At 37.3% G+C, this 24,313-nt stretch overlaps 1 long non-coding RNA gene across 1 annotated transcript; it reads right to left on the reverse strand.

The window, feature by feature from the left end:
- Nucleotides 1-3,741: 3,741 nt before the first annotated feature.
- LOC136836760 (uncharacterized) lies at nucleotides 3,742-24,072 on the reverse strand. Its single transcript, XR_010852467.1, has 3 exons — nucleotides 23,786-24,072; nucleotides 6,836-6,999; nucleotides 3,742-4,965 (listed from the first exon to the last, which is right to left on the reverse strand). It is a non-coding gene; the product is annotated as an uncharacterized lncRNA (long non-coding RNA).
- Nucleotides 24,073-24,313: the final 241 nt, after the last annotated feature.

Consider the following 24,313-nt stretch of genomic DNA (forward strand, 5'->3'; position numbering starts at 1 on the left):
CTTTATTCAGGAATGAAGACCGCCTTAGTCAAAATCTAATGTTATACATTGCCGTGTGATCATGACTTGTAATGTTGTATTTAAGAGGCTACTCCAAGGTGAGAATAGATTTTTTAGAACGTCAGTAGATTATTCGATACATAATAGCTAATTGTTTGAGATTTTGTTTATAGTAATCATATAATGAAAACGACCTAACAATCTGGTTTGATAAAAAGATAGTTTCTTTAAATATGCAATCCTCCTCTGTACAGTTGTTTATTGCCTATATACATTATAGCCATAAATTTTTAGTAAATATTTTAAATTTTTTTAAATATTTTTACATAGAATCTTATATATATATATTTTAGTAATGTTTATATAATTTCCTATTTTATGTTCTTATAAATTATTTTCATTTCTACATGCTGATGTTCATAAATTTTGATTAAATATTGCGTAATTTTATACATGCTAAGTTCGTTTGTATATAGCAGTTTGAATCGTGAAATTGGCAAATAAATGTAAACGACGCTTATATATATATATATATATATATATATATATATATATATATATATATATGTATATATATACATATATATATGTATTTATGTATGTAATATATATATATATATATATATATATATATATATATATATATATATATATATATATATATATATATATATATACATGATATAACTGAATCACGAAAATATGGGAACGTGATGAATATATATGCAGTACTGTAAATAAATGATAAATGCCTCGTAGGAAAGTGAAGCAATGGAGTGGTGCTAGGCCTTTCGACTTAATGTCCTTTACTTAGCAGACTGATGGAAATATAAAAATAATTTTACAAAGAAAGTTCATATAAATGACAGATGGGGATTATAAGGGAAAATATGTACTTGGAATCCAACACAGCTGAAGAATTAGTAGGCTTACCAAAACAGGGTAAATATTTAAGAGGCTTTACAAAAGATTAGGCCCAACAGCTTAGAAGCAGGGAAAAGTCAATTAAAAGATTATACATGGAAAAATGACCTTGGAAAGAAAAAGCTAATTACATATGTCATAAAAGTGCAACTCGCTAATTCTCCTTATGGTAAACAATAAAAAGTTTTGCAAAGTGAACATTTTCTTACAAAAAATTATATATTAAACATATGAATACATCGAAAATATATATAAGGTAACTGATTAGTAATTAAGTCAGTAATTTTGTTTTTAAGGTCATTCTTGAACATTCTACTAATACAGGGGTCCAAATAATACATACCAGGGCTAAGGTTAAAATTACAACTGGAAGTAAGCTGTATAACAGCAGATTCTAAAAGATTTCATGAAGAGAAATCTTTCGATCTGGCAATCACTGAACTTTCAGTTCAATTTATCCTGTAAGTTTTCCCTTAAATGAATGAATATTGCATTGGATGTTTGCCTAGTTTTTACAGAATACTTATGGTGTTTAATTCATACTTCTAAATCCTTACTGGTTTGGCCGATGTAAACAGAAGGGCAGTCCAAGCATGGAATTTTATATATTATGTTTTTGCTTTCTTTATGGTTATTTTTTATAATCTGTTATTATAGCAAAAAAGCAGGTTAACATTAAAAGATTTTATCAATGATTTTATGGTTTCAAAACCACTAAAGTAAGGCAAGCTAAGAATGTTCTTAGGGATTTCTTCCTCCATGTTACCTTCACTGTAAAACATTTTGTAGGCTTTATCATAGCAAATATCTAGTATATGTGAAGGATAACATAAATCTGACCCTATTTTTGTTTGTGTTCGATTTCTTGATCCTAGCAGTAGGGGCTAACAATGCGTAATGCGCGTAATAACATAAAAGAAAAAATGGATATTTTGATATTAAGGTGGTGGCCTGAATAAAAATGGATATAAGTCAAGTTGTTGGTTAGTTTCCTATAAACACTGAATTTGTATTGAAAAGGTTCCCTATGTATTAAAACATCTAAGAAGGGGAGGCAGTTGTCTTTTTCTAATTCTAAAGTTAAGTTAATGGATGGTACCTGGTTATTCAAATTAGAGAGTAAATCATTTACATCAGTACCAGCAGGCAAAACAGCTAAAATATCGTCAACTTTTGTATACCACTTTAGAGGAGTATAAATGATAATAGGTAAATATCGTTTTTCAAAGAATTCAATACACAAGTTTGAGAGGAGTGGGGATAAAGGGTTGCCCATTACCATAACAAACATTTGTTGGTAGAATTCACCACTGAATATAAACTTACAATCACAAATGCACAACCTAGTGAGTGAAATAATATGACTTACAAGTAAAGGTTATTCATGATGGATCAGTTCGTTACTGAGATATCTAAAATGGATCTATAGGGACTTTAGTAAAAAAGAGACACACACTAAACTAACAAATCTGTCAGTGGAGCCAAAACTAGGTTTGTTTAATTTATCAACTAAATCTAGACAATTATATTGAGAATCGGAGATGGTTCAAGTAGCAGGGACAAGAGCTTGGTAATATCTCTATCCACCGAAATCAAGTCAAAGAAGAAAAAAGGCAGAAATGGTCATCATCTACTTTAGTGTAGGTGCAGGAAGAAAAAAGGTCTCCATCCTCTATTTCTTTGCATAATGATGAATGGACTTTCAGAGTCTGTGGAGACCCCTTTTCTAACAGAAATTCTTCTGGAAAATAGGCTCAGTTTCTGTCGTGTGGAAACTGGACACGTGGACATTCCACTCCGAGCACTTTTTCTTATATTTGCCAAAACTGTGATTCAGTTAAATGAACTTTTTTGTGTACGATTTTAAAAGCAGAAAGTAGAGCATTTTGTTGCCTAATGGTCAAGTTCTGTTTCCGTAAAACTAGTCTTCATTAATACGGTGACCTGAGAATCAGTTTAGACAGCAAACTAAATATAGACAAGTCATCTGGTTACATTTTAAAAGAAATTCATGTTCTGCATTTAATGACTATTTGTTTTAGTTAATTATTTCATCAATTAATCAAAAGACCAGTTTTTTTGTATTTGAAAGCAAACTATGCAAACTGAATGAATGATTGAAAATAATTTCCAAATACATATACAGTTTCCTGGCAGTTAAGAATACAAATAATAAAATCTAATAATATATTCATTAATATTTCCATTTAATTTAGGAGTGAATCATGTCTAAAACAGGTAAACTTTTTTTTGTCCTGCAAATTTTTTATATTACGAAATATTAGATATTGAAAGTTTGATTTGCTTACAATCATAGTAAATGGAGATTTCTTGCATTTAATGATGATTTCTATAAAACTTCTTTCACAATATTCAGATGGGTAAAAGGCGCCCCTCCCCAACTTGGGCTTTTTTATTTTTTCAATATTTACATCAACATAAAGTAAGATACATTTATATAAAACAAAATATAAATAGCGGATTCCCTAAAGTTTAAGAACGAAAATATTTAATATCTCTAACACCATTACTTTGGATGCAGAGTTAATTTCCTCCAATGTTGTTGCTTGAAGTTAAGAGGAGGTGCCTTCCATTACTTTTATACTGAATATTTCAATTGACGCTTATTGATATGGGAATGTATTCGCTTGTTTACTTTTACTTGCTGAATTTTCTGTACTATACTTTGCTCTTTGTTTCTTTCGCTTAATTGTAAGTCTTCAGTTCACCGGACTGGTGCTTTGCTCTTTGAGTTGTTCCACAAGATGTGAGAAAATATTAAATGATAATGGATGAATAATAAAGTTTTATCCCAGATATGCTTTATTTTGATCATTGACAGAACCGTTATGATGTCTGTCATTCACTGCATGTCAGTCATTAATTCTATTATGACATATAGCATTAATCTCATTCATTTGACTGAGATAGAAAAAAACACACAATAATAAAGCTCAAAAGTCCATCGATTCTAAACTGAATTGAATTACTGTCTATGCAGTAACAGCTTCAACAATAATTCATTTGTATAATGCAATGAAAATCACACTCACCTGAACTAAAATAGGGAGGATTTCAAAGGGTGAACAGTACTTACAATGTATAGGACCACCCACCCTTGTCCTAGTGTCAGAAACATTGGTATATATCTAGGATGACAGAATATAAACATGTCTCAAGATGCTGTCGTGAAAATACCTCAGTTTTATTCCAAACAAAGCTACATGTCAAGGACTGAGATCTTATAATAATTAAATTACAAGGTCCATCAATAGCAAATCTAATTTCCTTTTGAGCTATGAGTATATTAATTAAGAATAAAAGGTCAGTGACCATCAAAGTAACCCCTGAAGGGAGAAAGACATAGAGATAATAGACCAGAAAAAGAATAAGCCTTGTCTCTTACAGTTCACTAGGAAGCTAAACTTCACAAGCGCATCCATACGTATAATGAGGGGCTGTGTTTATGTGTGATAGTTTCCCCTGGAAGTTCCCTTATAATCTTTTGAGAGTGGATTTCTTTGAAAATGTAATGTGTGCATCTATATTTCACAAACACACCCATACGTATGATAAGGGATTGACGCTATGTCTGCAAATCCCCCGTAATAAAATACAACATAGCACTCCGAAGCTCCGTTATTGCTGCTCGGTTCACCCGAAAGCCAACTTAAGGAAGTGGTAACCGGCCCATCCATGTTGTACCAAGCATGTGTGTCATTGGGAAAGCGATACATACCCACATGAAACGCGTAAACGCCAGAAATAACAGTCAGAGCAGCAGCGTAAGTGTAATCCGGGGGGAAAAACATCCGCCCACTCACATTCCCACATTTTTCTCTGCAAGCGGTCCAGATGAGTTTCTCAGGGAGCATTTTCACTCTGGTGTTATTTATGGTGGAGCAGAAATACGTCCTGAGGGTAGGTGGTCCTGCTTCGATTCCTGGCAGTGCAGTTAGAGGGTTTAGAAGGCTGCAATTGCGCGTTGCAACGTCCCAAGTCAGCAGCCAGCAGCCACTGGTGATGCAGCGAGAAGCACAGCTAAGAATGGAAAAGAAGACGAGACCTTAAATTGATAAAAACGCGATCATTAGTTTCGTCAGGAGAAATGATCTTTGATTCACAGTGTTCTCTTTATCACTCTCTCATTCAACTATAACCTATTTGAAAGGGAGCAGTCGTTGTTCCCATGGGATTAGAAATAATCGCGTTTCTCTGGTGGCTTCCATAAAGAATGATCAGCTTTAGGTAACGAACAGAGTCAAGATGAACAAATCAAGATGAACAAGCCATGTAACTTCAAAATAAGGATAAGCTCATCTCGTGAGTGGCGTGAACCAGGAAGATGTTGGACGTTACAAATGTGTTTTTAACTTCAGTGACTCATCTCTGTGAACTAGTCTGAATCTCTGGAAAGTCTGGCTTATGAAAAGACTTTCCAGTAGATCGTCATGTGCCCAGTACCATCTTTGACAAAGACCCCTAACGAAGATCTCATATGAACTAGTAACCAGCAGCTGTAATTACTTTTACATCTTCATCCAGTGCAAAAACCGAGCCAGGAAATACCGTTGATTTTCACGTATCTCTGAGACAGAAGGATTGTAACATTTGTTGATATGATCACTCCTGCTTGGACTAGGAAAAGGTTTTTTAAAAGTTACTTGTGAACCAAAAAGATTTCATCGACAGAAATCCCAGGCACAAAAAATAATTGTCAAAATGATACACTTGGGGGCGAGTGCTATTTGTGAGTGAAGGCATACTCAAACAGCTGTAGGTACATTGCTAGATTCTCCTTCACTGTTTTTTGATGTTCAGTCATCCTGGTCAAGTCTCTGTTTCTCATCTAAGTAGCATTTTTGAAAACTGTGAAGTTCATCCATTCCAAAGAAAGTATGTGTTGACTGCAATAATTACAAGCCAATCCAATCCCTCAATTATTGATTTTGAAATTCTGAAAAGTTTATTTGAAATCTTTTATAAGCACATTAACTCCAAACCATTTCATCGCCATTGCTAGCATGCATACATGAAGCCTGGGGTATTTATGATGGTCTGTCAGCCCTTTCCAGTTTTACCCAAAACAAATTTGGTAGTGGACGAGTACAAACTTGGTCAAGCATCAAATGTGATATAGAACTATTTTGAAGGCGTTTGGTTACCTGTGAATGTAGTCAGATTACCTGGTGCTTGTTCGTTCATTTGAATGGAATGATGCGAAGGTTAGCTGTAAATGATGGACTAAAACATTTAAATGCCAAAAAAACGTCAGTCTTACAGAAAAGCAGGGTCCTTTTTACGGTAATACTTAATAGTGCATACATGCGTGACTCCTCCTCAAGTAAAGCGTAACTCTATTTTGCTGCGCAATTAGTTCGTACCTTTTCTTGCAGTAAGGGAAATCAATTCCATTTCCACTAGTCTCTCTGTCAAAGATCAATATGAATCGATGCAAAGGTCTGTTCAGGAATTCATGGGTACTACCTACACTAGTGTTGCACTGCTCTTCAAATCATCCCCAGCTTAATCTCTAGACGTCATAGTATTTTATTTATCATTTGTTGGTAGTCAAGAGATATTGGGTTGTAACCACAATACACCTTCCCTTTAGTTGTATCAAATAGAAGTAGAGAAGTCTGACAATCCCTAAGAGAAACGTCTTCGTTATTACCCAAAAAAAGCATCCACAACCACCCACATGTCACCAACAAATCTACCGACCTTGCTGTGCTCTTATTGGTAGTCTGATTACTCAAAAATGACACATCAGTTACTATAATTTTATCAGTAATATGACTACAGTCAACATAAAGCAATTACACTGGAATACTGCACCACTTTCACTGAGCAATTAAGACTGACCAGGTTTTAATGCAATCTTAAGTTTAAAGACTTGAACAGGTGTTACCTCTGGACATTCATTGAAGAGAAGGACGTGTAACTCCCACTAAGCTTTTTTGCAGTAAGGACTAATTGGAAAGTCTTCGAGGATTCTATCTTGACAGCGCCTGATTTCGCCAACATCAGCAGCGCTATCCCTCCGATCAACAGTCCCCGGAAATGCATTGTCACCTGAAATGAAAACGGTGTCCATCTATAACTCAGGACAATGTTTTGGACTTCTTTCATGTACAGCAGACTTCCTGATTTTGCAATACAGACACACACACACACAGAGAGAGAGAGAGAGAGAGAGAGAGAGAGAGAGTGTGGCGGATAAAGGAGCTGGTTAATGTTTGCATGTAGAAAGTAACATGAAGGAAATGTAGCTGCAAAAGAGTCAGAATGGAACTGGGAGAGATGAAAAACGAAGGTAACAGAAATCACACAAAGAGAGACGGAAAAATCCGGAATTAAATAAGAGCGAAGATAATTATCGAATCAAAAGTAATGTTCGCCTACCTGACGGATGTGATCACCAAGATAACACGTAGACAGAGTTGAGCAATGAGTGAAGAACAAAGTAAAACACTTGAACAGAACTTCTTTACCAAAGAGATGGTATGACAAACTGCATTCTAGAAAACGATTGGTTGCAAGTAATCAACAAGAAGTTTCTAAATTTAGGCATATGCAGCAATGTGCAAGGATGACGGTCAAAACGACCATGATAAAACTGTTGAAATCAATATTTGGCTGAATGGAGCTTTTGCAATGAATCCTCAGACGTTATTCCTGATCAAGAGATATTTTACCAAATTCGCTCTTCATTGCTCTTGTACCTACCAACACTGACCATTATTGGCTGAAGGGTGCAACCTCACAGATTCAGGTTAAAAAACATGATTTATTCTTACAAGAACCTCACATTAGAGATGTTCTATAATTAGATATTGTGAAGATTATTTTGATGTGATGATAATTGAGCCTGACTGTTTTTTTGTCTAATAAAAAGTAAAGCACTAAAATATTATCATGAGAAAATGTTGATCGAAGTGAGGTTCCGTTGCACTGCGATATTCAGTATTACCAAAGAACCATATTTGACCGTTATCATGACAGGTGATTTCTAATGTGTTGTGTCTTCAAGTAAACAAGGTCACTCTTTTAACACGTGCTTTGTTCTTAATAAATAGTTTTTCTGTAAACTTTTTGAAAAATAATGTTACTTGAAGTGCATTAAATTTTTTTCTGTAGATATTTAATTACCTTATTTGCAAACTGATTTATAATATTCTAAATGTGCGCAAGACTATCAAGATATATTCATATTTACATTTATATACTTTTAGGGCAAAGGTTTCCGCTTTGACAGTTTTTGTTGAAAGCAATGGCTTTGGTTACATCACTGAGTTTCTTGGAGGTACCTTCATGAAGTCGGAGTTTATTCCTATTCTTCTGCGTCCGTGTCTGATGGAAAAAACGCGGACTTCTTTCTTCCGTTTATTGATTCTTCGTCACGACTGCTGCTTCGCAACTCGGTGGCATTTCCAAGCAGCGTCCCTTCGGCCCTTAGTCGCAACCTCTTTCGTTCTATTCTGTACCTCACCATATTCTCTTTCTTTCTTCTTACTCCCAACTACTTCTAACAATTGATTGTAGAGTGAGTGAAGGAGGTTTTCCTCCTGTTACACCTTTCGAACCTTTTAATGTCAATTTCCGTTTCATCGCTGGATGACCTCTTAGGTCCCAGTGCTTGGCCTTTGGCCTAAATTTTATATTCGATTTAATTCAATTCAATACTGACTTATAATCTGGACTTATAACAACTTATTTACTTGTTCGGGTGGAGAGAAAATGTACAAGTGACCTCGAGACCTGAGTAGTGGTTGGTCGAGGGATCGAAAGTTGAACTAATCAGGATCGATGCTTTGGCTACAAAGAGCATGCTTGAACAAGAACATCAAACTGTATTATGTAGTTAAACACATACTCAAAATACAAGAATTTGTGTATATAATTCAATCAAATCAATCTTACATGTCTATTTATAAGTAAAGTACAAAATAATGAAGTAAATAAGTAAAGTACAAAATAAGGATGTAAATAAGTAAAAAACAAAAAATAAAAAATAGGTTAATAAATAAATAAAGCTTCAGTCCTAAAGGTGTCTCGCTTCAGTCCCTCAACTAACCACTACTCAGGTGTCAAGGTCAGTGACGGACTTTCTCTACACGCGATGAAAGAAATGGGTTGCGAGTCCTCACTGAAAGTCAGCAGTCGCTTGAAAATGCCACAGGGAGGCGAAACAGCTGTCGCGACAAAACGGATAAATGGTAGAACGAAGTCTGCGTATTTTTCACCGGAAACCGACGCTTGAGAATCGGAAAAAGCCCCGATGTTATGTAGATATCTGCAAGAAACTCGTTAATGCCACTAAACAATTACTTTTGCTAATATATATATTATATATCTCTTTCTTTTTCTTTTAACGTGCTTTATTTGTTTTTGTATATATATATATATATGCATATTTGATTTGGCTTTGGGATAGACCTGTGGTCTCGATCGGCTGCCTGCTCGACATTTAGACATATATATATATATATATATATATACATACACACATATGCATAAACGCACACTTGAGCATAGTCTTTTCTGTAGCCAGTTCTTATTAAATGCCTTATTATTCTGAGATGATACTTTTTCCACTTCCTGCAATTTTTCAGATGCCAAAGATTAAAGTTTTGAAGAAAAAGTAAATTGCTGCCATGGTGCTCTGTTTTATTTGTCCCCACAATACAACTTTTCAACCGTCAACTTGCAGCGATCGCCAGGGCAATGGCTGATGCAGCCGTACGACCAAAAATAAAAAATGTGAAATATGTTAAAATGTTTTTGGTGCCCTCTGACTGTGGTGTCCCCTCCATCAGGAGAAAATCCCCCAGTAAGCCTTCAGGACTCTCACCAGAGCTGCTGGAGACAACATTAAGTTTTGTAACAGACCAACCTGTTCTTGTGGTTGTTAATTTTACTTTTTATGCTTATTACCATTTTTAATTTTTGCTGGCTGGCGCAGTTGCTCCAGCCATTATGTTGTAGGGTCCACACGTGGACCCCAGACACCTTTATCATACAGGCCATTAATCCCACAACAACATCCCCGCATGCCAATGCACGGGCAAAAGAAACAGAGCATCTGTCATGCACCTTTTGTACATATATCTACTGTATTGTTATTGTCATATTCAGCATATTGTTATCATCATATGCATTGCACTGTCAGCTTCTCAGCTGCATGTACTGTGTATTAACTTTAATATTGTATTATGTACTGGTTATATGTATTTCCATCTGTAACAAACACAAGTGATTGTGTTGTCTCTGATTTTACTGATGTCAGGCACTTACATTTCCGCTCAGAGCCCTTGACCTGTAAGTTTCTTGTCTGAATAAGTTAGTAAGCTGTGAACTCTGACCCTTACTCACGCCTTCGCTACATTGGTGGCCCACAGAGATGAATGACCCAGCCAACACCAACAATGCCTGCCTCTCCAGCAAAACCCTTGCCGCCGCCTCCATATGTCTACCTCCATTCACGCCCCACAACCCAGAAGTGTGGTTCTTCAGGGCGGAAACAATTTTCAGATTGAAGTCAATGCCTCCGCGGCATGCAAAGCAAACGCCGTCCTCGAATTTCTGCTGGACGACGTCTTCGAGCAAATAGCAGGATAGCTCAAGGAACTACAAACCCCTGTCACCTACAAACTGTTGAAGGACCAGCTGAAGTCATTCTTCAGTATGCCATCCACCCTGGGAGCCAAGAAATTCCTCAACTACATGGGGCACCCATAGGAGACGCTCGACCATTGCACGTCTATAAACAGTTGCAGCGGCTCATCATGCTGCCTGCCACAGGTGGCCAACCTGAGTCATCCCTGGACCTTGTGAGAGAGGTGCTCCTCACAAGACTACCCCTGCCAAACAGTGGCGGCCATGCCCAGTGCCTCCACCATGCCAATCAAAGAATCTGTGAAGCTGGTCGATGCAGTACACATGGCCCACAAGATGGCAGAGCCCACACAGCCAACAGCAGCAGCAGAACCGACAGGCCAGAAACAACTGACACAGAAATCCAACAGCGACTGAGTCCTCATTTAGAAACTTCCCCAAGACCAAGACAGAAAAAGACGAGACCTCCAGAAGGAATATGCTATTTCCACTAGAGATTCAGAAAAAAAGACCCGAAAGTATGAAATAAGCTGTCTGTTTTCGAAAAACATGCGTGCGACCCAATCAAATAACTGTCAGCGGTGAGCAGACCGGTTGCCTCGTAAGGTAAACTGCGTCTGTCCACTGCTGTCTTGCTTCCAGTATGAACAAAGGGGCTCCACACGCTCTTCAACAGAGATGAGAGGTCCAATACAGAGTTCCTTGTGGACACCGGAGCATGCAGGTCTTTCATCCCAGCCAGTCCAAATGAACGACTCAACCCTGCTCCCCCACCAACCTCCACATATCCACCTCCAGCGAAGTACCACTCATGATGTGCTAGTGGAAGTAGCATCAAAAGAACTGATCACGAGAACAACTCTGACATCGTCTCCTCAACAGCCATGCAGACACACTGCCACCATGCCATCACCGAAGCAGCATAAACAACAAATATGCCCAATGTACCCGGCTCCCACTGCCAAGTACAACAACTTCTACAAAGAATACCAAGAGGGTCTTGTGGATGACCTGGCTGCAACCCTATGAAGCCAGCAGAACCCTGCAACATCCAGCACCACATAAAAAGAAGGATCCCCGATCCACTCATGTTTTAGACATTTAGCCCCAGAGAAGCTTGCCTACACCAAACAAGTGTTCAAAGAGATGGAAGAAGCAGGAATATGCCAAAAAGCCTGCAGCCCATGGGCATCACCCCTTCACTTGGTACCAAACCCTATGGAACATGGCACCCGTGCAGAGATTACTGGTGACTAAATGTCAGAACAAAGCCAGATAGATACCTGTTACCAAAATGTGACATAACCAACCAAATCAGCCGACAAAAATCCCCACAAAATAGACCTGCTGAAGGATATTTCCAAGTCCCAGTAGTGAAGGAAGTTATAGAAGACTGCGATCATCACCCCCTTCAGCACCTACGTTTTCAACCACAGCTGTTTCAGGCGCTTCACAACTCAGTTGGCAACATTCAAGACTGACAAAAGAAAGCAGTGGAATTTCTGGGACATCAAGTCTTGTCCAGAAGGCATTAAACCCCTACCAGAAAAAGTAAAAGCAACCACAGACTTCCCAAACCAACAGTAGTTTAATGGTGCAAGAATTTTTCAGGACTGATCCAATTACTATCACCCAGGTTCATACCTAACATTTGCTAAAATAATGAGTCCCATATACGAATGCCTAAAAGCAAAACATAAAAAATGAATATGGTTAGAAAATCAAGATTTCTTTTAGCAAAACAAGCGATAACCTCTGCAACCACATTAATTTTTCCTTTACCCCATAGGTCTCTCAAGTTGGCAACAGACTCCAGCAACATGGCGGTGGGCGCAGTACCGGAGCTGGACATAGACGATGGTCGTCACCTGCTGGTGTTCTTCGGCAAGAAGCTAATGGCAGCGGAACAGAAATACTCCACTTTCGGCAGAGTGCTCCTAGCAGTCTACAAAGCAGTCTGCCACTTCCGCCACATGCTCGAGGGACAACAGTTCATAGTCACGAATGCCATCAGCCCAATTTGCACCTTCACGAAAGTCAGGTGACTCATGGTCAACCACGGCAAGAAACGCTCTGTCAGCGATAGCTGAACACTCCTGCATCATCAAATACTTGAAAGGTTCAGCAAACACCGTGGCAGACGCACTATCAAGAACTGCGTCCACACCACCCAGCTCAGGATAGCCTATCCTGAAATAGCAGAAGCCCAAAGAGACGATGCAGACATACAGCGGCTGCGTCGGGACGACCCCACCCTAACGTGGAGCTACCTGTCAATCAACAGTGGAGAGACAACCATCACCTGCGAAACAAGTACCAGACTCCCTCGCCCCTACTTACCAGAAGGCCTCAGAAGGAAAGCCTTCACATTCGCCCACAACCTGTCCCACCTATCAGGCTGGTCAACTGCCCAAATCATAGCAGAGCGGTGCATCTGGTGGGGAATGAAAAAGGACATGAAAATCTGGATGAGAGAATGCATCCCGTGTCAGATGTCGAAAATCACAACACACGTCAAGAGCCGGATAGGAGAGTTTAATACAGCACACTGCCAACTTGCTCACATCCACGTCAACATAGTGGGACCCCTACCCCCATCCGAGGGGTACAGATACCTGTTCACCATCATAGACTGGAATACCAGGTGGCCAGAAGCAACACCAGTATGACAACAGACGGCGGAAGGCTGTGTGAAAGCCCTCATTGAATGGGTCAGCAGGCATGGAGCCCCCAGATCATCACATGCGACAGGGAAGCCAACTTCATGTCCACCCTGTGGAACACCTTCACAGACAGTCTGGAACAAAAATAACACATGAGGGCCTACAACCCAGAAGCCAATGGCATCATTGAGAGGCCAGATGTCAAGGCAGGAGCTGGAGAAAGGAGTTACCATGGGTCCTACAGGGCCTGAGAACGACACCACACGCAGCATTCAATGCATCTCCAGCAGAAATATTATACAGCCAAGCACTGACATTGCCAGCAGATGCCTTTCAAGACTAAACAAGCCCAACAATCACCATCTGACACCCGAAACACGATAGAAAACTTAATGCAAGCCAAGACGACCTACCACATGACCAGAAAGGTGTACATCCCCAACGAGCTGCAGAACACAAAATGTGTGTTCATACGGGTAGACACACACAGAATCCCCCTTTCCCTAGCCTACTTGGGACCATACTGCGTCATTCAGAGACCCTAAGGAATACCAGCTGACTGTAGACAGCGGAACAACATGGGTTTCCATTGATCATCTGAAACCAGCATACATACGACACACCGGCCTACAACTGTAGGCCTCTCCAAGGGGGGGGAGTCCTGTAGAGTCCACACTTGGACCCCACACACCTTCATCGTAATGACCATTAATCCCACAACAACGGCCTTGCGCGCCAACGTGCAGATGAAAGAAACACAGCATCTGTCACATACCTTTGGTACATATATCTTCTTTATTGTTATTTTCATATTCATCATATTGTCATCATCATGTGCATTGTGCTGTCAGCTTCTGTCATATGTATATTAACTTCAGTCCTGTATCATGTACCGATTTATATGTATATTTCCATCTGCCAACAAACACAAGTGATTTGTGTTTAATCTCTGTTTTTACCTGCTTGATGTCAGGCGCTACACTTCCGCTTGCATGGGCCCTTGATCTGTATGTTTGTTGTCTGAATAAATTAGTAAACTGTGAACTCTGACCCTTACTCACACCTTCGCTAAAAATAAGCATTGTAATTTCCCTTTGGAAGTAGTTTCTGTAGGTCAGAGTGCAGAGGTCCAAATGAGGACTCAAATTCCTGGAACACTTTTTGAGGCCTCTAATTTTTACAATTTTAGGTGGCCTCTGATTTTTGCAATTTTATGTGGCTTCTAATTTTTGAAATTTTATGAGGCCTCTAATTCCTGTAACATCTTATGAGAATTAATTCCTTTACTTTATGAAGTGTCTAAACCCTGTAACTTTACGACTCCTCTGCATCTCGTATCACCTTATGAGTCATCTAATTTCTGTAGCTTTGTGAGGCATTTAGTTCCTGTAACACCTTATAAGTCCTCTAATTCCTGTAGTTTTATGAGACGGGTAATTCTCGTAACACCTTATGAGTCCTCTAATTCCTGTAAATTTGTGAGGCATCTAATTCCTGTAGCTTTATGAGTCCTCTAATTCCTGTAGCTTTATGAGGCCTCTAATTCCTGTAACACCTCATGAATCCTCTAAATCCTGTAACCCTATGAGGCCTCTAATTCCTGCGACACCTTATGAATCCTCTAATTCCCGTAGCTTTATGAGGCCTCTAATTCCTGTAACACCTTATGAAACCTGTAATTTCTGTAGCTGTATGAGGCATCAATTCCTGTAATACCTTATGAGTACTCTAATTCTTGTAACTTTATGAGGCATCTAATTCTTGTAACACTTTATGAATCCTCTAATTCCTGTAGTTTTATGAGGCATTTAATTCCTGTAACACCTTATGAATCCTCAAATTTCTGTAACTTTGTGAGACCTCTAATTAGGGTTGTGGAACGAACGAAAAAAACAAGCGTGTTTTTTTTTCGGAAAAAACCGTTTTTTTCGCGAAAAAACACAACCTGAAAAAAACAAGCCAAGTTTGGTTTTTTTCAATTTTGTGCATTTTTTCACATTCTGTTGCTTCCTAAGCAACACACAATGTCTAACTGTGCTTATATTATCCATAATATACACATACAATTATTCCTTGTAATTCATTATGCATCTGGGTATTATTGAAAATTTTTAAATTATTACATGTTCTAGATTTGCTTGTTTGGCTAGGGGAATAAGATACCGTACTGTCCGTACATAGCACATTCATTCATGCCAATGTTACTCTGGTAAAGAAGATACTCTGCTTGGGTAACAAGGTAATTTAGCACTAGAAAGAAAAAAATCTGTGTGAAAATAGAAAATTATGATATTAGAAAAATTCCCCTCAACCATATGAGATTGAGTTTTATGAGTACCATAAATTAGTGTTGTAATCATATTAACATTTCAAATTTGATCATTAGTATATTCAATTATCAAAAATGTTCTACTGCAATTTCTCAGTCATATCTTAAACCCATATTAGAAGCTAAATCTAAAGATTTTCAATGCATGAAGAGTTCAAGATAGGAAGAGAGGTAAGAAAACCGTATGAAGGGCAATAGCTCCTTACAAATATGTTTGAAACATGTACTCTTAGGTATTAAACATGTTAAACTATTACTTGTATGAACTTCTATCAATGAGATAGGTTCCAGAACCAAGGTAAATGTGCCGCACATTTACATGTCAGTATATAGTTAAAACATGAAGTAATGGTAGCAGTTATTTCTTGTAACTTGGATCCATTAGGAATTTAGGACAAAGCAGAGAGTGTGACCAAGTGTGAAAACCATATGAAGGTCAAAAACCCAGAAAGTAATTTATTTAGCAACAGTCTTGCTGCTCTGTATCAAACATGTTCCAAGTGAACTTGTACCGTACTGGTGTCATTAAGGGACCAGAGGCAGAGTAAATGGGATTGGGTGCGTCACATAGCAGTGCTAGTAGTTGTGCTTGGAGAGTGTGGAAGGGTAATGTGTTTGGTATAAGAGGTGATAACTGTGATATAAGTTAGAAATTACAGTTCCAGTGATATTCTGTGACCAGTAAAAGAAATATGTGAGCTTTTGCTCATTATTTGAAACATTCCATCCTTTTTTTATTATTTTATTTTTGTGGAGGAGAATACAAATGCTAGTGTAGACTCAGTGAATTTCATGACAAAATTGATAATGAATTATCACTTTATACTATATATTCATGTATGTTAGTTGTGGTAGGACAATGGAAATGGTTTGAAGAGTTAAGTAAATATGGATTGTGAAGTGTGCCTGTGTCAATCTAGACAGTTATTTACAGTAATGTTAGAGAACTGTAACATCATATTTAAATAACTTATGAAATGAAAACCAGTTGGAAAAACCATGACCAAAAGATTTCATACTTAGTGTAAACTGTATAGGTAGTGGGCTCCCCAGCCTCATAACATTTTGGTATGCTATAATGCTCCCCTCACTGTCTGCATTATTTAATGTTATTCTTTGCTTTATCCACCCAGTTACAGGGTTAAGAAGTATCCTACATATTTCAACAGTATTGTATTGAAGCTGAAAATGTTCTACACCTTACACTATACATAGATATTTGTAACTATCCTACTTTGTATGAAATGTTATCTTGACCCATTTTCTTTCTGAACATGTTGGTTTCATCCACTCACAAATGGTGCCACTGGGACTGGGGTCTAGTAGCTTCTACCCTCGTCTGGGCCCACACCTCTCTCTCTCTCTCTCTCTCTCTCTCTCTCTCTCTCTCTCTCTCTCTCTCTCTATAACACATATAAGTTCATTAATGTAAAGGATAAGAAATACAGATACTAAGTATAGTCTTTAACTATCATATTACTTGATATTATTGTATGTGCTGTCAATTTGGCAACAACTATGGTTAGCAGCCCAGAGAGTTTGTTGCAAGCAAATAGTCCTATGACTAGGTTCATTTAATTTTAACATAAGTCACTTGAATACAGCAATGAAATATTTACTTAATATTGTAAGCAAATATGTATCCTTCTGTATACCATAGGCAAGTTATGATTTCCAAATAAAAGAGTTGAACTTTAGGCCCGTTTTCATTATATTTACCAACAAGATTAAATTGCCAAAGTGGCAGCTGCCACAAATAGGCTGTAGTTGGCTGGGCAAACATTTAGTGTTGTGCCTTTACATTACTAGAAGTTAATTTAATTTAGAAATTTATCATTAAAACAGCTTCATTATCTCAGAAAGTGCTGAATAAACTTGTCTTTTATATCTATACCCTGCTTAATCTCAAAATATGCCATAGAACATAGTTGTTTAGTATTCATCATGCGTTTGGCAGCAGCGTAAGCATGGCCTGACTGGCAGTGCAGTTATCATGCATAGGAGAAGGTAGATATGACAGAAAGTAAGTTATCTTTGAAATAAATTCATGACAGTAGTACATACTGAATATACTAGTAACTTATAATGTCAAGGAGTTGACTCAATCTCTTGAAAAGTGTCCTAGAATATAATCCTTAATATTCATCATACGTATGGCAGCAACGTATGCATCACCTGTTTTTGGCAGCACTAGGCCTAGATTATTTAGATACATAAACAAATACTTCCTTACCACTCTACAATGACAAAATACAAGTAGCCTACTGGCCTAGTCAAGAATAGTTTTCATTTTCATTCCACTATTTTCGTTATCAATTTAAATTCTTTTTAATTTTATGTAGACAACTTTGCTTTGTTTCTATTCATATTATAAGAGGTGTTGTCTGTGACTGGTAGTAATGAGGAAATGTTAATGCCCTACTATAGTGCAATTGCGAAAATAACACATCTTTAATGGCTCTCTCTCTCTCTCTCTCTCTCCTCTCTCTCTCTCTCTCTCTCTCTCTCTCTCATTGCAGAACCTTAAGTTTTACAGCAAATCAGGTTTTTACTTTTATTGTTCACCACATCTCAGATGACTTGCCTTTAAACATATATTGCTGTGCATACAGACAGGTGTTTGAAGTTGAATTAAAAAAATGTCTTAATGCCTGAACTTAATTTCCATATTCACTTCTTTTTGGATATCCCCTGTGTTCAATTGTATTTATTGTATTAACCAGTCCACAATATATCCCTTTAGCACATAAATAATTGACCAAAAGACTAATTACAATATGCCACGCACACAAACTAGTGTGACTAGCCTTTTCAAGGACAAAAGTACTACTAAAATAGGGCTCCGTGTGAAATGCCTTTTTTGTGATGAGGAACTAGCTAAAAATGGCACTCGTATGGAAAAACACATCGCTAAGTGTAAGAAATGTGATCATAATATAAAGTATAAGTATCTTACGGAGATGAAATTAGATCCCAAAAGGAGTGCAGAGACATTTTACAGCACAAGAGTTCAGAGAAATTACATGAGCCTGAAAAGACCAGAAACCTCTTCTTACCTCAAAAGAAAGTAAAAGTCTGGATCAGTTACAGTACTTCAAAACATCATCTCAAGATCAAAGCCAAAGTCCATTAGCTTCTTCCAGATTGGGAAAAGAAAGAGTCACAAACGACCAAAACAATGTTTCTCCACAGAACAACTAAAATAAAGCAGTACATGGACCATATGTCTGAGCCTCAAAACGTGAGTATTTTATTCAAATTCAGTTATTTAAACAGTCATCCTTTCACTTCATCATTGTTGGTCAGAATTTGCAGTGTTCATTGAATAAGCTCATCTGTTCATATAGAACATTAGAAATATTAGTGTGGAACACTTTGATTCATGTATAGTAATTTTTTCTCTCTGTTTTACATTAAAGAAACAAACTGGGACACTGTAGCAAAGCCATATTTTCATCTATGTTCTCCACTGAGACTAGTAGAAAATAAGCACTGGCAAAGGAAACTTTTTGCTGTTTGCAGCCATCATTTAAAATACCAAGTGAGGATCAGTTGTCAAACACACTGCTAGAAAATATCTATCAAGATTGTCTCTCAATGCCAAAACAGTGGCATCATCTCAGAGTGCTTGGAAAGTACTTTTAGATGGTTGGACAAATATTAGGTAATTCATGTTTAACCTTATTTACAGTCAAGATAGTAGAAGCCCTTGTTAATGAATATTGGCAGTAAATTTCTGTTTCATTAAGATCTGACCATATAATACTACAGTAGACCAAGTACCAGCAATCCAGCACCTGGCTCAGCTGTAAGGTAACCAATTATTAAGCATATAGCAAATAAGCAATGCTCTATACCAGTCTCTGAACACATAGGGTCTGGATTGTGGCCAAGGCCAGGGCATTGAACTGGATTAAAAGAATTTTAGGTTTAAGCCAAACACTGGGCAGCAAGGCCATTCACTGCTTTGAGTGAAAGAATAAGAGAGAAGAGTGAATATAATATTGGAGAAACAAACAGACTGAGACTAATAGTGGCAGAACAATTATTATTGTTGCAGCTCAGAGACAGGGATGCTGCAAGACCTTAGATAATACCTAGAATTGCACTGTGTTAGGTGCAATTCTGTAGAGTCGGAGGTCATTTACTAAAATCCCCATATGAAATGTTAAAGCCTGAGAACATTGCTGTATAGAGTATGGTTGAATAATGGTTACATTTCCAGCTATGCTAGTGGAAGTACTGGCATCTATTCTCTAAAAAATATTTACTAAATTGCCAAGATTCAGGTAATACAACTCATAAAATTCTTATTAACAGAAATGATGGGATCATCAACATAATTGTAACAGTTCCTACTCAATATTTTGGAAAAGCATTTCAACAGGTGCTGAAAGTCACATTGGGAATATTTTAGCCAGATCATTCAACCAGTTGTGGAGATGGGCCCCAATGAAGGTGTGGAGTTTGTACTGATAACACAACAAACATGAAGAAAGCCTGGGTAGTAATACAAAGAGGGAATTCTCTCACATCAAAAACATACTGGCTGTCTTGCCCATACACTTCATCTAATGTTCACAGATATCATGAAAGCAAAATCTATTGATTCGATACAAAGGAATGTACTAATCTTGTTAAAGCACATTAATAATAGTCAAAAACTCTTATTTATATTTAGGAAATTGCAAAGTGAAGGAAATGAGGCCAAAACTTTTCTGAAGCTCCCTGTTAAAACTAGATTGGGGTCAATCATTCACTGCATGCAGTCAATTCAAAAAAACAAGCATACACTACAAGAAATTGGCAATTGATGGGAGAGGCTAAGAAAGGGTTAAAAAGAGTACAAGGATACTCTACTCTCAGAAGTTTTCTGGGACAAGATTGCAGGATACCTTCAGTTACAAAACCAGTAGCAACTGCAATAACTATGACTGAAGGCGATGATCAATATCTTTCAATTGTCATGAGTTTTCATGATTTGCAAAGTTCCTTTGATGAGCAGTTGCCAAACTCTCCAGTCCTCGGAAGTGAATCTCTTCTTAAAGACGTTGTCTTCCAGAGACAAGAGTGGCTCGTGCAGAAAATTCACCTGGCTGCTAACTTATTGGATCCCCGTTATAGAGGTGTCACGTAAGTGATGAGAGCAGTTGATGCGATCAATTGGCATATGAAGTAGTTTTAGGATGCAAGTATAGATGAAAAAAGGTTTTGGGAAAAATAGCTGAGTTTAGGGCAAAAGAAAAATTATTTGGTCAAACCCTTCATCTGTCAGAAGCGTGGACCAGTGTAGCCCTGCCTCATGGTGGAATGGTATGTGCAGCCACACACAACTTTCAAAAGTGGCTACTGGAATAGTAAATTTGCCCCAACCAGTGCCTCGGTTGAACGGTCATTCGGTTGCCACTCGCATGTCCATTCCTCTGATCGCAACCGTCTATCAACAGATAGGGCTGCCAAACTTCTATATCGCTCATCATTTGACATTAGATGAAAAACTTCATCGGACTTCTACTCCACAGCCATCAACATTGTAGATGCTCCCCTTTCACAAAAAGCCATCATCATCAAGTTTGCTCCTCTGCATCAAGCTTAAAGGATAAATCTTCACTCCAGGATTATTCTTCAGAAGACTCGGAAGAAGATTTAGGTTCCGAACTAGATCACTCCTCAGGCAATGGTACCGATTCAGACTAGAAAAACCTTTTTGAGAGGAATATCATTAATAAATTTGGGCTAAACTTAATGTTTTGTTTCAATGTAAACTGTCTATACCTTTCTTTTAAGTTTTGTGAAAGAGATGCAGGCTCAGCGTTTCTTTTTTATTAATAATTGAAAAAGTTATCATTATTGGCGAAAATGGAATATTTTTTTTTTTTTGGGGGGTTTATATTGGCAATGTGATTTCAAAGAGCATTTTCAATTAAGTGTTTCTTTTCTGTAAAAATTTATACAATGTATGTATTTCTTTTCATGGCTGAAGCATCTAATGAAGGTCTTGTTTTTGATCTTTATAGCTTAAATGACATCCATAAAAATTCAAAGCTTTAGGAAAACTTTTTATGATGGATACCTTCAGTTTAAATGCTTCATGTTCAGATTTCATTGAATGGCAAAAATTATCATTTTAATGTTGAGCCTTATAGGCTATATATTATAATGGTCATTATATCTATAAAACTTATCTCTTTGTTACTGTAAATTCAAGAGAGCATTTTTATTGAAATTTTCTTCATTTAATTTCATAGGGCTATTTCATTGTTTCACATTTTGATTTCAAAAAAAGAAAATTGTTTTCATCAAAATTCAGCAATAAAAGGAAAGCAAATATCATCAGACTCAAATAGCTAGCAAAAGTACCATTATATTTTGAGACAATAAGTGAAATTCTTAAGTAAAACTTCGTATATCTCAAGTTCTAATTATCAATTAAAAAGCATTTTACCCTTAATATCATTATTTTAATGATTTCTCTAATCTAGAAGGAAGGTGGAAATCTTAAAAAATATCATATGTCCATATTAAGTATTAGCAGGATCATAGAAAGGTCCAGAACAAAAAATTGGGAAAAAACAAAAAGAAAAACACGAAAAAACATGTTTTCCTGAAAAAACTGAAATGAAAAAACTTTTCACAGCCTACACTCTAATTCCTGTTACACCTTACGAATCCTCTTATTCCTGTAGCTCTGTGAGGCCTTTAGCCTAATTCTTGTAACACCTTATGAGTCCTCTAATTCCTAAAACTTTATGAGGCATCTAATTCCTGTAACACCTTATGAGTCCTCTGATTCATGTAGCTTTATGAGACCTCTAATTCATGTTCACATTATCAATCTTCTAATTCCTGTAGCTGTATGAGGCCTCTAATGTGTCTAGATTGTGTGTATTGTATATGGTCCTGAGCTGAAATAAAGGGTATTATTATTATTATTATTATTATTATTATTATTATTATTATTATTATTAATTCCTGTAGCTTTATGAGGCCTCTGATTCCTGTAACACCTTATGAATCCTCTAATTTCTGTAACTTTATGAGGCATCTAATTCCTGTAACACCTTATGAGTCTTCTAATTCCTGTAGCTTTATGAGGCATCTAGTTCCTGTAACACCTTATGAATCCCCTAATTCCTGTAGCTTTATGAGGCATATAATTCCTGTAACACCTTATGAGTCCTCTAATTCCTGTAACTTTATGAGGCATCTAATTCCTTTTAACACATTGAGTCCTCTAATTCCCTTAACTTTATGAGGCATCTAATTCCTGTAACTTTGAGGCATCTAATTCCTTTAACACACTGAGTCCTGTAATTCCTGTAACTTTATGAGGCATCTAATTCCTGTAACACCTTACGAGTCTTCTAATTCCTGTAGCTTTATGAGGCCTCTAATTCTTGTAACACTTCACCACATTGACATACATCCCAAGACCATCGATCTGTGCCGGCAAGAAGCCGGCTTCATCGAAACCAATAATCACTGTTCAGTTATCACTATTTCTGTCTCGGTTGGTTTGTTAGTCCAGAGGATCGCACCAGGCCTCTCATACTCTCTAACACCTAATTATTAATCAGTATTTTGCTGCGTATATCACCAACTCTTACGAGCATTTTGAAAGATATCTAGAAGTAAGATTTCACTTTCTGAATGACATCTTAATTTGGTAGCGTTTGTTTAATTATCATTGGAAAATAACTGGCAATTCAGACTTTACCAATACTAATGATAATAATAGTTATGTTACCAGTACTAATGATAATAATAGTCATGAAGTGAAAAGTAGGAAAATTAATAAACTGAAAGCGATTAGCAGCAGTAATCGTCACAGAAGAACTCTAACAAAGATGTGATATGTCATTCCCTAAGCAAAATCACATTTCTCTTACATGTCGAAAAGGTCCTACGAATAATACTGACGTGGCACATGGCATTCAGTAAAATCGGCAAAAGTTCTTCAGTAATTTTTTTGTATACAAGGACGACATAAATGTCATTTTTTTTAAATAACATAAATGTCTCGGCCTTCTCTTCAAACACTGAGAGAAATCATGAATACGGTATTTTTTGCTGAGAACCTTTACAAAGAACTTATTTTTTCGTTATAAGATAATGACAATTAATGTCTCTGATATAACAGTAATAATGTGCCTTTTTCCTCACTAAAGAGGTGAAGATTTTTGCAATTTTGACTAAGATACAAAAAAGAAGCATACTACTTAGTATACTAAAGTGTTAACTGGACTCTTACCTTCGTGTACAGACGAATTCAACCTCCAGGTGAGCTGCTCAGGAAGACAATGGAATCTGTCTTTGGAAACACAAAGGTCATCACTTATTCAAGCAGAGAACTACTTGGGAATTCCTCCATCAATCAGGACCAATCATGGGCCATCAGGTCTTGCTCATCACTTCCTTCTTCCACACCCCAAATATGCCTCGGCCAATCACTTGGTATGTTAAGGTTAAGTGCTTCCACAAATACCCACCACGCACGCGCACAAATAAAACACACCAACCTCCACTGACTCATACGCTCAAGCCAAAGCACTTCATTCACAACATCCGAGGAACAAACCTACGCACGCAAAAATGAACCCAACAAACTCTACAAACACGCATGCATATTTGCGCGTGTCAAAATCTAAACAAACTTGTAGTGCACATTAGTTTATGGAATCTTACGGCTAGGGTTCATTCTTTCTCATATTTGTAAAAGATAATGAAGTCCAATTTCACTGAAACTGTTTCCTTCAGAAACCCAAAAGTGAAACAAACC

This window comes from Macrobrachium rosenbergii, chromosome 56 (genome assembly GCF_040412425.1).
Source record: "Macrobrachium rosenbergii isolate ZJJX-2024 chromosome 56, ASM4041242v1, whole genome shotgun sequence".
Taxonomy (NCBI): Eukaryota; Metazoa; Arthropoda; class Malacostraca; order Decapoda; family Palaemonidae; genus Macrobrachium; species Macrobrachium rosenbergii.